Source organism: Arvicanthis niloticus, chromosome 1 (assembly GCF_011762505.2).
Source record: "Arvicanthis niloticus isolate mArvNil1 chromosome 1, mArvNil1.pat.X, whole genome shotgun sequence".
Taxonomy (NCBI): domain Eukaryota; kingdom Metazoa; phylum Chordata; class Mammalia; order Rodentia; family Muridae; genus Arvicanthis; species Arvicanthis niloticus.
This window is the reverse complement of record NC_047658.1, coordinates 146,926,830-146,942,229: the sequence shown is the minus strand read 5'-3', so window position 1 is coordinate 146,942,229 and position 15,400 is coordinate 146,926,830. Positions and strand designations below refer to the sequence as shown.

Sequence of the window (15,400 nt, the reverse complement as noted above, 5' to 3'; positions counted from 1 at the left end):
GAGGGACCATCTCCCAAAAGGTGGAGTGATAAGGACAACACTGGACAGTGTCCTTTGGCCTTCATGTACCTCTATGTGCACAAATCTGTATATAGTTGTACATAGCATCTCTCTCTCTCTCTCTCTCTCTCTCTCTCTCTCTCTCTCTCTCTCTCCTTCTTTCTCTCCTTCTCTCTCCCCTACCATAGGAAAATGTTCAAAATTTAGTTTGCATAAGTTGATGCAAAGACACAAGAGATGTGTCTGTAGGGTAGTTTCTACAACTTCATTGTCTAGAAGTATTTCTTAGGGCTGTAACTTTATTCTGTTACCAGAGATTTGTACACCTGTTTTCTGGCCAAAACTCAGTTTGTATAGCAACATTGACATTCTTGATACTGATGTTTTTCCAAGAGATTTACACATTTGATTTTACACTTTTTAAACAAGCAGGAAATTATGTCAGCATTTGTTGGCCATGTGTAGAAACAAGATATTTTCTCTCCTCCCATCTAGTGACTATTGCAAGTACAGATAAAGTATTTCTTGACTTTCTTTTTCTTTTGTGGTTTGGGAACATAAACATTAGGTTGTACTTTGGGTTGTCACTAGAACAAGGAGATTGACATCATAGCCAGTGATTACTGTCCATCATAGGACAAAATCATCCCAATTGTTCCAGGGTCTGAGTTAGACCAAGCACCTTCTGATACTGACAGGACAGTAGTTCTTTCATCTTATGGTCTCCTTGTCAACAGAGATGACTCTCTCAGTGTTTCCCTCAAACCAAGTGTCTCTGCTCTGCTCCTCATACCTTGGTTAAGTAAGTAGTTTATGCCAGGGTGTGATTTAAAAAAGAACAAAACCAAAAAACCCCATTGTGCTTGTTGAATCAACCTCGTAGAACTTCCACTGTTGTGATTGATTAGGTGTTGGTTCTTAGACCTCTCGGGGAGGGGTCAGGAACCCCTTTGAGGTGTGTATCTACGTATATGGTCTACATATAGAACCCTGGTACATTTCCAGGAGGTGACACTCCCTGCTCAGTTATGCTTAGTCACACACAGTTCTAAATGTGGCCACTTCTGGATGGCTCTGAGTGGCAGGCACCCACTCTAAGATTGCTTTTCTGATTAGATAGAGCTGCACTGAATGGCAGCCCCATTTCCGTGCAATTTGTAGCTTCCAGAACTGTCCCAATATGGACTCAAAGTCAGAAACACTCTTACATAAGTTGCTGTTGCAGAGACACCTTCACTGGTCTTATTTTCTCACAGCCAGGTTTGTCCCCCTTCCACTTCCCTCCCCTCCCCTCCCCTCCCTCAGGCTCATTTATTCCCTCTTCAGACTCTTCTCTGGCCAAGAGAAAAGCTCTTTTTCATGCATATATTTTGTAGTATTTATGAGACCAGCCAACAAAAGGCATGGCTAGATATTGTACTGTTCTCTGAAATTTGCCATCTTTAGAATATGTTGTTCTTCATGGCAATTGTAAGTTAGATGTCTACAAGCAGCAATATTTTAAACGTTTTAGAAATGGAGACCAGAATTTAATACTCAGAAATGTTCACATAATTTTGTTTTTAGTTGCTTTGGAAAAACAAGAACATCTCAGTACTGGGTGGAATTCTTGCCTGGGCATCAATGTTCGTTGCTGTCCTTGGGTCTCCTTAGGGCAACGTGTTCCGATCTCCCCTGCTTGGCTTTTGTAACCCCAGAGTTAATGTTTTGTCTCAAATCCTATCACAAAAAATCAAGGGATCTTTAGGGTCAAAAGAACATTTTGTTTTCCCCGCTTTTGAAATTGGAAAACTTGGTTTAAAACAATAGGGCCAAAATAGTTGGAGTAGTTGAACAAATTAAATGCTTTTTTTTTTCTTCAAAGGGAAGGAAAATAAGAAAGCAGAACTATAATAAATTTTTAGTATTCTTTACAAATATAAAGCCATTATATTAGCTTTGAAACATTCTGAACTCTGTATAATTTGATTTGCTCATATAGTTACCCTGTCAGAAACATTTATACACATTTTCTAATTATACTGTTTGCTCTTAAGTATTCTTAGCTTCCTCTTTTATACAATAAACTGTTGAACTTGAAAAGGCTGACCAGGTCCAAAGGCCCCCCCCCCCCCCTTTATAATGTACAGACAAACATAAGACTGAACAATAGAAACGACCATCTTTTCAAAGATGTAGTTTTTATTTCTATTTGAAATGTCCTTGTGTTTATGGGGTAAAGAGTAACTTGTGATAACCAGGATCTAGATGATTGGTTTCTTTGTTCTTTCAGGTATTTACTTTTCTTTGCCTTGGGAACATTCATAATCTCTACTAGGTGCATTGAAATATTCAGTTAATTGTTGTCAATTATAGTTATTCTACTGTTAAAGAACAGTAGAATTTACCCCTTTTATCCAACTGTGTTCAGTACCTGTTGCTGCTACCAGCATGTTAATTTCCTTGTCTGTCTATCTGTCTGTCTGTCTGTCTGTCTGTCATCATCTATTGGAATGCCAGAGATTAAATCCAGGGCCTCATGTATGCATGCTATGCAAACATCATAACACTGAGCTAAGTCCCAGCCCCTGCCAGCATTTTAACAAGACACAGAGTTGTCTGGTATTTGGCAGCCTGTCACTCTGCACTGTGTCCAATAGATAACAGAAAAGGAAGTTCACAACCATAAGAAAAGATAGCAAAAAGCCTAAAACTTGAGTGACCATGTAGACCATCCAAACCATTCGTATTTTATGAGTTGTCCTGCTCAAGAGTTTTTGTTTCTTCTGTGCCTTTCCCCTCCCTAGTGGTCTTTAGAAACCTCTGGACATGTAATAGTAGCCAGACTCTTGTACTGGGCAGGGCATGGAGAGACTAGAACCCTTCCCCTTACCTTGGTCACGTGTGACCCTTCAACTTCCTCCTACCCTGGAACCTCCCTTATACATCCTCTACTTCTGATAGAAAAGTCAGACTCGTGTAGTGCAAAGTTCCATTTGTTCACATGGGCACCCACTCGGGTGGCTGCAAGTTCTGGGAAACCTGAGGTTCTAGCTGTCTGACAGCCTCTGCAGGTTTAAAAGAGTACACCCCATAATTCCCCATTTATTTTGCATGGTTACCTATAGTACTCATAAAGAAGAACTAGGTAGTGAGTTCCCGTGTGTCAGTAGCACCCCTGGGAGGAGATTCTGTAGCAGATGGTGCAGGAATGAGCCAGACAGAAGGGCTTTCAGCTCTCTTGCGTTATGGATAGATGTACAATGCTACATGCTCACTCATATTCATGGCTCTCCTGAGACTAAGGCCACCTAATTCTTAAATGTAGGAGGATACTTTTATTTCTTTTCTTTGTGATAGGTTCAAAGTCAGTTGTATACTGTCTCTTGGCTGAAAATACAAAAGTGTTCAGAACAAAAAGAAAATGGTAAAGAGGCTTTAGCAGAGCAAACGTGAGTGTAATAGAACATGCTCAACATGAGATAGTGAGTGCAGGCTACTAAGGGTGTTGTATAGTGGGCCTGTGTGTTACCAGTCATGGGTTAAGAGTACTTAAAGGTATGGGGAGATGCTATTGCCCAGTGTTACTCAGTCCCTATCTCTCCTGCTGTTCACCTCAACAACTCCCTAGCTAATCACCTCTCAGAGTCAGAAACAGTTCTATACCAAGTCTACTTCCACCAAAAGCATGGCAAATACCTAACTCCTACCCCCTACCTGGACTTTCAAAAGTTCTCAAGTCTCAGTTGACTTCCTGAACAGCCAGTGTGCCTGCTAGCACGGTGGCTTTCTCTCAAGGCTCCCAGAGGCCTGCTTTCAGCTCTTAAGAAGCTCATGGTGCCTAGCCCATGTCAGCTGTTCCAAATAGTTTCCATCTTCCTCTCAGCCACAGCCCGCCTACTGCTTTCACACTCAGAAGATGGTCTCCGATCCCTCTGTGCTAGGGAATGGTTGTCCAGCAGGAATCTCACAGCCATAGTCTTACCCTGCCCACCAGGCCCAGGTTTCTTCCTAAGTGGCCCAGACAAAGCCACAGGTGACTCTATTTATAAGTACTGAAAAAGAACAGATGTGGTTATTTAAAACAAAACACCCCCAACAGAAATAATACAGATTTTGGGGTTCTTGCCTAGGCAGAAGGGTCAGGAGTTGAAGGGGATCCTTGGCTACATAATATGCTAGCAAACAGCCTAAGATACAAAGGACTCTGACTCAAAAAAATAAAAACAAAGTGAACCAAATAAATAAATAAAAACTGTAACTTATGTCAACAATTGCTGTTTGTCCACACATTTAACTAAGCTCTGAGACCAGCAGACTAGTGTGTGCATATTCATGTCATGCAAATACTTCTTGCTGATCTGTAAATGTTGGTTCAACAGACTAGTAAATAAATCACCACTTTTAATGTCAAGAGAACATCTATAGTGTTCAAACACAGTATCATTGGGTGGTGACACAAGAATGTAGCCTAGAAGAATGCTTTCTAAAACACAATGCCAACACCTTGGCATGTCTTGATTTCTGTCTCTCACTTGCTCCATTTAATTAACCGAAACAGTATTGAGCCATTTTAGTGTCTATTACTTTGCAAATGATTTTCTAAAACTAACACAATCTATTTAGTATAAAACATATACAGGCTATATGATAGATTGGATACATTTTACATGTAATATACTATGAGTGTTGTGTAATGCAGTGTATACATTCGGAGGTCAGACAAACTCAGTGTCTACCTTGGTTTTTGAAACAGTTTTTCATTCTAGAACTTGTCAAGTAGACTAGGCTGGCTAACCATTAAGCCTCAGGGATCCACCAGTCTCTACTTAACCATGGGTTACAAGCCCATGCCATCATGGCCAGCATTTTTATTTTCTTACATGAGTTTTAGGGGTAGAACTTGCATTCTTCTTCTTCTTCTTCTTTTTTTTAAATGTATTTTTCATATGATACATTTTGATCATGTTTTCTCTCTCCCCCCAATTTCTCTCAGATCCTTCCCACCTCCCTATCCACCTAACTTTACATTCTTTTTCTCTTTCAAAACAAAAAAGAAAAAAACCAACAAAACCAATAAACTCTCCCTCTCCCTCTCCTCCTCTCAATTTTGAGAAAGGCCTGACTAATAGAATGGTATAATCACATTTTACAGTGAGTCCAAAAATAGAGATAACATGTTTGACCTTATCTATTCCTTTCCAAAGCATTACCAGCTAAACCTCCATAAATCTTTTTTTCTGGAGTTCATTGAAAAAGAACAGTTCTTCAAGAAAAACTATTTTGAAGACAAGTTTTTTTTTTCTCACAAAACTGAAAGTCAAAACAAGCAATAGTTCAACAAAGCAAAAAAAAAAAATGTCAAAATGAAGCAAAATGGAATAAAATATCCACAAAAATACTATTTAGCTCATTTTGTGTTAACCAGCACTTCCTGGGCATGGGGCCTGCCCTGCAGTGTGGTTGATATACCCAGTGAGGCTCCATTGGAGAAAACTGGTTTTCCCTTTGCCAGTGGGTAACAATTTTAGATAGCTTCTTGGTTAAGGGTGGGACCCTATGTCTACTTGCTCCTCTCAATACAGGATCCCATGTGGCTCAAACCTCTGCAGTCCCTGCGCATGCTACCAGTCTCTGTGAGTTTGTATGTGTATCACTGTTGTTTTGTCCAGAAGATATCATTACCCTACAGTCACCCCTCACCTATGGCTTTCACAGTCTTTCTGCCCATGTCTTCTACATACATCCCTGATAAACACCCATCTAGGACTGGGGTTCCAAAGTCTCTCAATTTTCTGCATACTGCTCGGTTGTGAATCTCAGTGTAAATTCCCATCAATAGCAAGAAGCTTCTCTGATGTGGGTTGAGCAAGGCACAGATCTATGGGCTTATCAGTATGATGTCATCAGGAACCATTTTATTGCTCTGTACCTTTAGCAGAATATGTTAATGATATATATTATAATAATAGTAGTAGGTTTTCCCCTAGGCTAAGGCTATCTAGTCTCAGTTTCTTGCCCCTGTGACAGTGTTAGGTTTGGGTTCCATTTTATGGAGTAAGCCTTTAGGTCCAATCAAAAAAAAAAAAAATTGGTTACTTCCATGATATCTCTGCCACTATCCCTTCAGTATATCTTGCAGGCTGGTCGCTGTTAAGGTCACAGGGTTTGTCACCGAGTGATATTGGTAATTACTTTTCTCCTCTGATATCATGCCTTGAATTGTTGGGAGCTGACTTCAGGCAGAAAGCGGCTAGAAAGCAGCTAGAAAGCAGCTAGAAAGCAGCTATCAACTTTGCAGCCATATACCCTGATGAGAGACTTGTTTTTCAAAAGCCTACAACAGCTGAGCACACTCTGATAAATATATTGTTTATCCCACATAGCTTGTTTTGCTGTTTAGTGACCCCAGCTGCATGGTGCACGTGGTAAAATGTTTTCACCTGTGTTCTCCTGCTTGTGCTTATAAATACCCAGGATTTCCTTGTAAGTGTGTGATGGAGTAGGAGTAGGAGTGGTGTGTGTGGTGGAGACAGTAAAGGAGACTTGACAACAGATCCTCTGGTTTGTTTCCATTCTTCGAGTCTCTTCCCCTCACTCTCTCTCTCTTGCTAGACCCCTACCTGCGGAACAGAGCAGGCGGCAACATTGAATATTAGTCAATAGGAGCGAAGTTTCTAGTGAGGCAGATAGAATTCACATTCTTATGCTTATGAGGTAAACGCTTTACGGACTGAGCTATTACCCAAGCCATGCCATACCATGTGTTTATACAGGTGTGTGCGTGCATGTTCCAGCATGGCACACACGGTCCTTTATCTCTCAGGTCTCAACTCAGACGTGTTGTGTTGGCCATTATTGAGTTCTCTTGGACATACTGTCTCTTTTTGCCTTTCTTTAGCTTGACACTCACCCAGATGAGCTATCCTGGGTCCCTTTTCTCCCTTCCTTTGGGCTACTTAATTCCTACCTCAAGTCTTGGCTTAGGCTTCATTCCAGGGAAATTGTTGACAATTACTTCTTGCTCTGCTCTTTGCCATATCCCTTCACCCTGTGAACACACATGTACGTTGTCCAGGCTTGCTCTGGTGTTTCTGGTGTGAGTTGGCAGTTTCCTTGAACATAAGACTGTCCCTGTACCTAGCAGAGAGTACCTAGCACATGGTGCTGGGTATGTGCTCTCTGGCTGGATATGGGTTTCACTGCAGTATTGGTAGTAAATTGAATGTTAAAGCTGCAAGGAAACTATGATATTAGCAAATCTAACTCATTAGATTTAGATGCTCCATTAATTATGTACATTTGTATACATCTGTGTGTGAGAATGTGCACAAGTGTTTCTGAAGGACAGAAGAAAGTTGGATTCCTTGGAGCTGGGCATGGCTGGTGGGAATGAAAATCGGATCCTTTGCAAGTACACAACAAGCTCTTAACCACTGAGCCATCTTTCCAGCCCCATAGCTCATTCATTGTACTTTGCAGAGACCTACATCTCATGGCTCCTTCCAGGCAAAAGCAAGGACTCAGGTTCCCCTCCTGCTGTTCCCAGTGCAATGTGCCATGATGATTTGCAAGTGTGTTTGTGTGCAAAGATGGTGGCTTTCTCTCTCTGCTTAGTGCCTGGCTACAGCAACAGCTGAGAGTGTTGTGGCATCTGATTTCTTTCTTTCCTGGGGAGGGAAACAGTGTCCTGACAATGCTAAAAGCTTTTCCTCTGCATGGTGCCAGGTTTACAACAGCCCTTACCTCACCGCTTCCCCTTCCCTTTCCCGGTTTGTCCTGGTTTATCTTTGGACAGGCTGAGTATCGGGCAACGGTTGCTAAGTAAATAGAGGAATTGCACATTGGGAGCTGTGGTGTCAGATGCTCAGTGCCTTTGCTTTCACCTGTCCTGGCTGTTCTCACTCTTAGCATGTGTCGAAAAATGCACAGAGGAAGTTTCATCTGACAGCCCATGGGATAAAGGAAGCATTAAGTGGGGAGGCGGCAGGACGCTTTTGTGTCAGGGAAAAAAGTGAATCCGTGCATTTCCAGACCTATGCTTGGAAATGGGATCTGAGGTGGGCTGTCTAGAAATGCCTGCTTGTGTATTTTTTTCTGCTCAATGTTTATTATGAACCTTCTGGAGAATGTGACTTTACCATGTGTGTCTAGGGTTAAATCTTCAGTCTAATTGAGGATGAAGCATGGCTCTTCCCTTTGCTGCCTGGCCATGGATGATGCAGTTTTGCATGGTGGATTCCTAATCACCATGGCTCATTTGAGCTCCCCATTACCACTGATCACAAGTCTGAGGGTCAGTTCAGAGTTGACCATTGGCAGCATCATGACTGGTTTGAACCTTTAGGCTCCTTTGGTAACTAACCAAATAGTAGATGGCTAAAATCGCTGTCGTTGTCGTTGTTGAAAAGTCTCTGGAGACCAGAGGCTTTAAAAAGCCCCTTTGCTTCTTTTGCATTTTGTTTGTTGAGATATACTGTAGCCCAGGCTGGCCTGCGACTCAGTCCTCCTGCTTCAGCTTCCCAAGAGCTGATCGTAGACATGAGTCACAATGCCTGGTGGCCTTTTGCTTCTTTTGGAACTCGGCAACATTGTTTCCCTAGGCATTTCTGTATGCATTTCCTTTTTGCCTCTTTTTTTTTTTTTTTTTTTTTTCTTTTTAAAGTAAGAACTACACTATGGACAGTGACCTTTAAGCTCACAAAATTTAGAAATCCTGTGTCTTGGAAGAAATCCAGTGTCTTTGGTCTTAGGGATTTCTGAAGTCACTTTGGACCTTGTTGGCTTCCAGCCACATGGGAGCGTCTGATCCTCCCTGGGTTGGTCTCCTGTTCCAGGCATTGAGCTAGAAGTGCATCAGCCAAGGGTTTGGCCAGTGTCAGGAAGGATTTTTGATCTGCTATATTCTCTGCTTGGCATCTGTTTATTTCCTCCTGGGACGTCCCCTTCCTTGGAAAAAATAAGTCCAAAGATGCCTGTCTGACTGATGAGCTAAGTAAGAGGTTCAGCCAGGCGTTTCCATTCAGGGATCATAACTTGTCAGTCATAGGTCACTGGTTGAGCAATGTGTCACCAACCTTAAAGAGCTTCTGACGTTCAGTTCCCTCACCTGCCCACAGGAGCCCCTAACACAGGCTAGTTTAAGAATGAGAATGCTGACTGATCTGTCTTAAGATTTCAGAGGCAGCAAGTCATGGAAAGTTGCTAGGCTGTGACCTGAAGAACTGCTGTAGGTGGCAGCTGTACTTGGGCCTCGGACTCCAGTCTTCCTTCAGCCATGTTTTAATTCTTTCGTGTGGTAATAGGCAACTGTGGTTATAGATAGACAGTTAGAGGGTGTTGTGGTGGAGGGCAGGAATATTCTTAGAACTGTGTGCTGAAGTGACCCTCTCTGAGGGTTGTGAAAGGGTCTCAGTGTACCTAAGATATTACCATTCCTTCCAGTGAGCCAGCAGTCCATGAACATGTTTCTGCCTCCAAGGTCCATCGGCGACATGTAGACTTTATGTCCCTTCATCTCTAATTCTAATATATTGAGTATAATTCATTTAAGCATCTGAAGAAGTTTTAGAACCCAGGAGTAACAGGATTTAGTGGGTTAGCGATCTCTTCCTCATTTGGTCATCTTTAGATATGTTATTTATCAGAATGTTCAGGACAGGGCTAGATTCAGATGCCTGCTGCAGATTGGTGACATTTAGGGGATGGTGGCTTAGTCTATGTGTAAGTCTGCTGGATTGCTGACATCATGCTGACATGGTAATTCTTTCATCAAGTTCACAGGGAAATAAGGAGCTCCATTAAAGATGGGATTCAGTGACATCGCACCCATCTGAACTACTGGTCTAATAAATCTAATCTTAAAAGTCAGCCAATTAGCTCCATACTTGTTCATTGTGAACATATGTCTTTCTGTGGCAGTCAGCATTTGCTTTTCCTAGATACTAATTTATTTGATTGTTTAGATTAGATTATTATCTAGCAGGAATATGTTTTTAGGACCCTCAGAGAGGGTCACTTCAGCACGCAGTTCTAATTATTTGAACGGTTCTCGATGTCAATGTGAGACTTCTTGGTATGCTTCTAGAACCTTCTCGGCACCATTCTCTTTTTTTGAAGAGTTGCTGGTTCATCAGTGCCAGTTGTGTCACTTTTTACTGCTAAGGATCTGATGGACCTGGAAACCTGCCATTCCTAAGGCAGCTGAGGCTGTCCTGTCTCACCTGTCTTCTGCCTCAGTTGCTCTCACAGGTTTTTCCTTCCAGAAAGATCCTCCTTGTAGTTGAATGTGGCAGGAATCACTTGGCAGGTTTTTCTTGTCATATTACAGTGGCTACTCCAGCAGCCTTCTTACCTCTTTGCCTCCCCTTTTGACAAGAGAACAACTTTAAAACTGCAGATGGGGCTAGGGAGATAGCTCAGCTGGTACAGTTGAGAACCTGAGTTCCATCTCTGGAACCCACGTCAAGTCAGGCAGAGTGAGTGGCTCATTCCAACAGTCCTAGCGCTGGAGAATCAGAGCTGGCCAACCAGCCAGCCTCATCTACTTGTTGAGTGCCAAGCAAGTGAGAGACCCTGCCTTTAATAAAAACAAAACAAAACAAGATGGCTCCTGAGGAGCACCACCTAAGCTGTCCTGTCAGCCCACCCAGTCTCTCACTCCTGAAGGCTACTCATACCTCACTGCTTTAGCTCAATCCAAGACCTTATCTGTTTCTAAAGTGCTTTGTTCAGCTTCCACCCTGCTCCCTTTATTGTGGCGCAGACACAAATAGAACATTCCGGTGCAAGGAGTGCTTCGTAGCCTTTTAAAGGACTTTCCAAAGTTCTTCAGCTCTCAGCCTCCCAACCCTCTCTGAACCAAAGGGTTTTTCTCAACTTGGATGTCCCTACTTCCTTTCCAGGAACTTAGCCTCTTACTTTCCTCTTCCCTCCAGTTGGCTGGCTTTCTGGGCTGCCTGGTACAGCCATGCAGGGCAGAGGTAAGGACTTCCTACAGGATTCAGCCCTGTTGACCACCCAGAACTTCCTAGCACACCCTTAATCCCCAGATGACTTGTCCCTTAGGATTCCCACCCAGGACTGGGCTGGGCTGGTTTGGGCTGGTCTACTGACAACTCCACTGTGGTTGAATATTCCTGGAGCATGTGGGCCTCTCCCTGGGCTGAGGCACCCCCCCACCCCTCCACCAGGTCAGAAGCCAAAGGAAAGAACAAGCAGGGGATGGGCTGGTAGAGTGAGCTCAGTAGCCTGAGTAGGAAGTAGAGTGTGTGGGGAAAGGAGGAGAGGGAGTTGGAAAATCAGTGGTGACCCTGAAGACCTCAGCCTGGTCCACCGTTCTGCAGCTTGGGACCCATTTTATTTTGGAATGACTAAGTCCAAGGAGAAACCCCGAGCTGGCCTAATAGAGAAAAGAAGTTCAACTCCATTGTTACAGATCTGGAATCATTAAGACTCCTGCTCTATTGAAATTGATCTCTTTGCTGTCTGTGAACAGGATTTAAAGAGGCAAATCACAGCGAGGGATGTTTGATTTAAGCAAAGCTTTTTAAAGAACTCACGTTAGGGGTGTGCATTTGCATACAAACAATGAGAGTGCTAATTAAAATGATTCTCACATCTTCGTTTCAGCAGTGCAGGGACTGCTGCTTGGCAACACTTGCACAGTGGAAGTGAGCTCTTTGAAATCCATCCTGTTCCATCATTCTAATCAACCAAGACATATTGTGAGCCTTTTATCTGCAAGATGCTGTGCTAGGACCACTGTGTGTGTGTGTGTGTGTGTGTGTGTGTGTGTGTGTGCACGAGTGTGTGAGGCAGGCCAGTCTAGAGTATCAATATTCTAGGGTGGCAGGTGACACTGTAGGGAAGTCCAAGTGGGACCTGTGAGTTGAAAGGTTGGTAGGAATGAGTAAGTAAAGGAAACATCCCACCTGCTGAGACAGGACATACCTGCTCACAGTGCTTTAGAAATTGCTAGCATTCTGCCCTGTCTGACACCCCCGCACCCCACCTCCCCCAAACTGACTTGTCCAATTCCCCTTGGAAGCCATAGCCCAACATTTAAAGTATTTCTGTCATCATCATCTTTGTTGGCTTCAGCTATCACTGGGCACCTGCTGTTTGTGGCTGGTTTGGACTCAGCCCCGGGAGTGTGGGAAGGGTTGATCTGGTTTGGAAGTGAAGTGAACAATCTTTCAGCTCCTGGAGGAAGCTGCCGCTGCCTTTGTCTTTAAAAAAGAAAAGGCATTTCGGAACATCAGGTCTGAAGCTCCACATAGATGACACATAGATGCCTGTGAACTGAAGTTTGTTTACTGGTTGGGGGACCCAGTTTGCCGTCATGTGGATTGAGTTACAAGTCCTGGCCACTGGCCGGCTTTGTGATCTTGGCTTGTGACCTACCTCTGAGCCTCATTTTCCTCGTTTGTGAAATTGGAGTTGATGTAAGCGTAATCATAATCTGATGGCGGTGACGGTAGGCTTGTACAGTGTCGCATACAGTAGTGTGTGCCCTGGAGCTAGGCTGCCGAAGTTCACGTTCCATTGGCTATGGAGCACAGGGAAGGGGAAGTTTCTAAACTTCTCTGGCCTTTATCTATCTGTAAAAAAGGAGTAAACAATGGTTCCCTTACCAGAGGGTTGTTAAAAGTAAGAATTAAAAAGCACTATATGCCAAAACATTTAATAATCATTAAACACACACACACACACACACACACACATACACACACGCTGTAGTTTTGGATTTCAGAATTCTTGAGAGCTTTGTCCCTGGGCTCTCTTACTCTGGTTCTCTTAGTCCTGTTCCTTGTTGTTTTTGTATAGTGGAGATAGCCAATGTTCTAATGAGTTAAAACACTTTTCAGAAGGAATTGTGACTAGTAAATGTCAGAGCTGGGACCAGAACCCATGTACTTGCTTTAAAAGTAGCTGCAGGCACAACTATAGCCATTTATGCAGGCAGATGAGTGTGCATGGCTTAAGCCTTTCATCCCTCCTCTTCTGGACTGCCTCCTTCCTGTCTCATTTACCCGTGCTGGTATCTCTGGTGCTGTTGCTATCTGATGTCCCTATCTATCAGCTGTGACTCTGAGCCCGTGCCCTTAAATGGGGGTCTCTGGGTCACACCAAGGTAACTACCTAGCTCTTTGGTCTTAGTGCTTCCTCTGTGACTGGACTTGCTTTGAAGACCAAAAAAGTCTATTGTGTTGTAAGACCTGACTTAAGGTATTACATCCTTCCGGAAAGGGGTTAATATGAAGTTTCCTTCACCCTCTGCCTTCATGCTTGTGGATGAAGCTCTGAGAAACTTAGGAAATCAGTGTATTGGCGAATAAAATAAAACAAAACAAAACAAAGCAACAGCCTCAACACATTTACTGATTCCCTGTCACTTAGACATTTTCATCTTTGCCAATGAAATGGACACTTTAAAATGCTGTAACATGTATTCAAAGACAAACACTACCCTCTATCAGTGGCGAAAGGTGCTTTAGGATTCAAGCCCTATTTTGGGCCTCTGGAATTCAGTTCCTTCTGTTGCCAGCTGAACCTGATGCATTAGATGAAAATATATTCCTATCTTCAAATGTGGACAGCGGGACATTCTGTCCTCTGAATTTCAGTGTTTGACTTGGGTGTTGCAGGAAACTTGGCACCCTCCCTTTTCAAAATAATAAACAGACATGATGTGGCCTCGTTTTTCATCTGATGGGCTTAGATGCTATTGCCTCATAAAGGCTGATTCATAGACAAATGGTAACTAATTATAGTAGCTTAAAAATAATACCCCTGTTTCAAGTTGGCAAGGCAGGATGCCATGCGTGTTTTGCAGGACATGAGAGACTCTGTTTCTTTGGTGTTACGAAGGTGACACACACTTTTCTATTTTAGTTGCTTGGTGGTTGTACTGGTTCATTAACTGCTGTCTTCATTTTAATTTTTCTAGCACCTCCTCTGTGCACAAATAATGATGTGCTTTTTGCTATAATAAACACAGGAATTTTTTTTCTTGCTAGCTGCCAACCACATACATATATATTGTATAAACATACATATATAAATTTACCTATCTATTTATTCACTCATTTATTTATTTATTTATCTATTTATTTATTGTGTGCTAGTGATTTCTTGTTTGTTTGTTTGTTTGTTTGTTTGTTTGTTGTGTGCTGGGGATCTAGCCCAAGACCTTGTACATGTCAGGAAAGTCTTCTGCCACTGAGCTACGTTCTTAGCTATGCTGATGATATCTTAATGAAACTGTGTCTTGCTTGAAAAAAGTAAGTGCATTTTTACTCTAGTTCAAAACATTCAGAATCCTTCTATGAAAAATTATAGGAAGTTGTTTACTTCTTCATGGAAACTGTAAAAGGCATATTATAGCTTTAAAAAACGATTGGTTATTAGTTCATGTGCATGTGTGGGGTTTGAGTTTATGTATGTGCACTGTATTTGTGCAGGCCCTCAGAAACCTGAAAAGGTCATCCAATCGATCCCTCACAACTGGAGCCGTAGGTGGTTGTGAGCCACTGAACCTGGGGCCTCTGCGAGAGCAGCAAGGGCACTTAACTGCTGAACAGTCTCTCCAAAGAATTTTTATCACAGATTCCTCACGTTGCTTTCACTTGACTTACCTACTTACTCCTGTGAGTTCATTTTACTTTGGATTTAATTTTCTTTAAGCGAATAGACCATATATAAATTTTTTTTTCGAGACAGGGTTTCTCTGTGTAGCCTTGGCTGTCCTGGACCATATATAATTGTGTATAAAAATTAGAAATTAGAAAAATATCTGCGGTAAAAAGTAAATGCGCTGCCCTTCCTATATTTGGATAGCTCTCCTCAGAGGCAGTCTGGGACAACACTTCTTGCATTCTCTTCTGGAGATGTCTTCTGCATTCAGAGTACCTCGGTGTACATACTCTGCCATATTCTTTATCTTGATGTTGCTGTTTTCCTTTAATCCATGATTTTGGAGGTCCTCTCACTGTATAAATTGAGTTGCTTAGTCTCTGGAAACTAGCTGTTTTTAAAAAGTAGCTGTGTGATAATAGACTAGCAGTTGTTGTTTTACTCTTTTACCTGTGAAGCTAAGCGTGATAGTGAGTGAATAATGGTGTCCATCCACTGAACTCTTTGCTGCTATAAGCAGAGCTCTAGAACTCAGGGACATGAGTACTTTTTCCTGCTACTATTGCACTGCATGGTTTTAGCCAGTTAATCTTTTTGTGCCTCAGTTTCCCCATTGATACAAGGATATGTTCTCTTAGTGTCAAGGTAATATAATTTAAAACACTAGTTTCTATTGTGTGCTCAGCCCTCATTGGTTCATTTGTGTTAACCTTGCCCCCCAGCCCCTAAGACTCAGGAACATAAATGAAGAGGAAGTAGAAAGAATATGAGCCAAACAGGCGCT

General features: G+C 42.5%; 1 protein-coding gene across 45 annotated transcripts in view; it reads left to right on the top strand.

Annotated features, from left to right (window-relative positions):
- Sorbs1 (sorbin and SH3 domain containing 1) overlaps window positions 1–15,400 on the top strand; it is a 223,819-nt gene that overhangs the window by 68,723 nt on the left and 139,696 nt on the right. For 2 of the 45 annotated variants that reach the window (XM_076920591.1, XM_076920677.1), the window contains exon 3: window positions 14,445–14,630. The exons of the other annotated variants lie outside the window; for them this stretch is intronic. The gene's annotated coding sequence lies outside the window, so the exon portion shown is untranslated. The remainder of the gene's footprint in view (window positions 1–14,444; window positions 14,631–15,400) is intronic. 45 annotated transcript variants of the gene reach the window in all.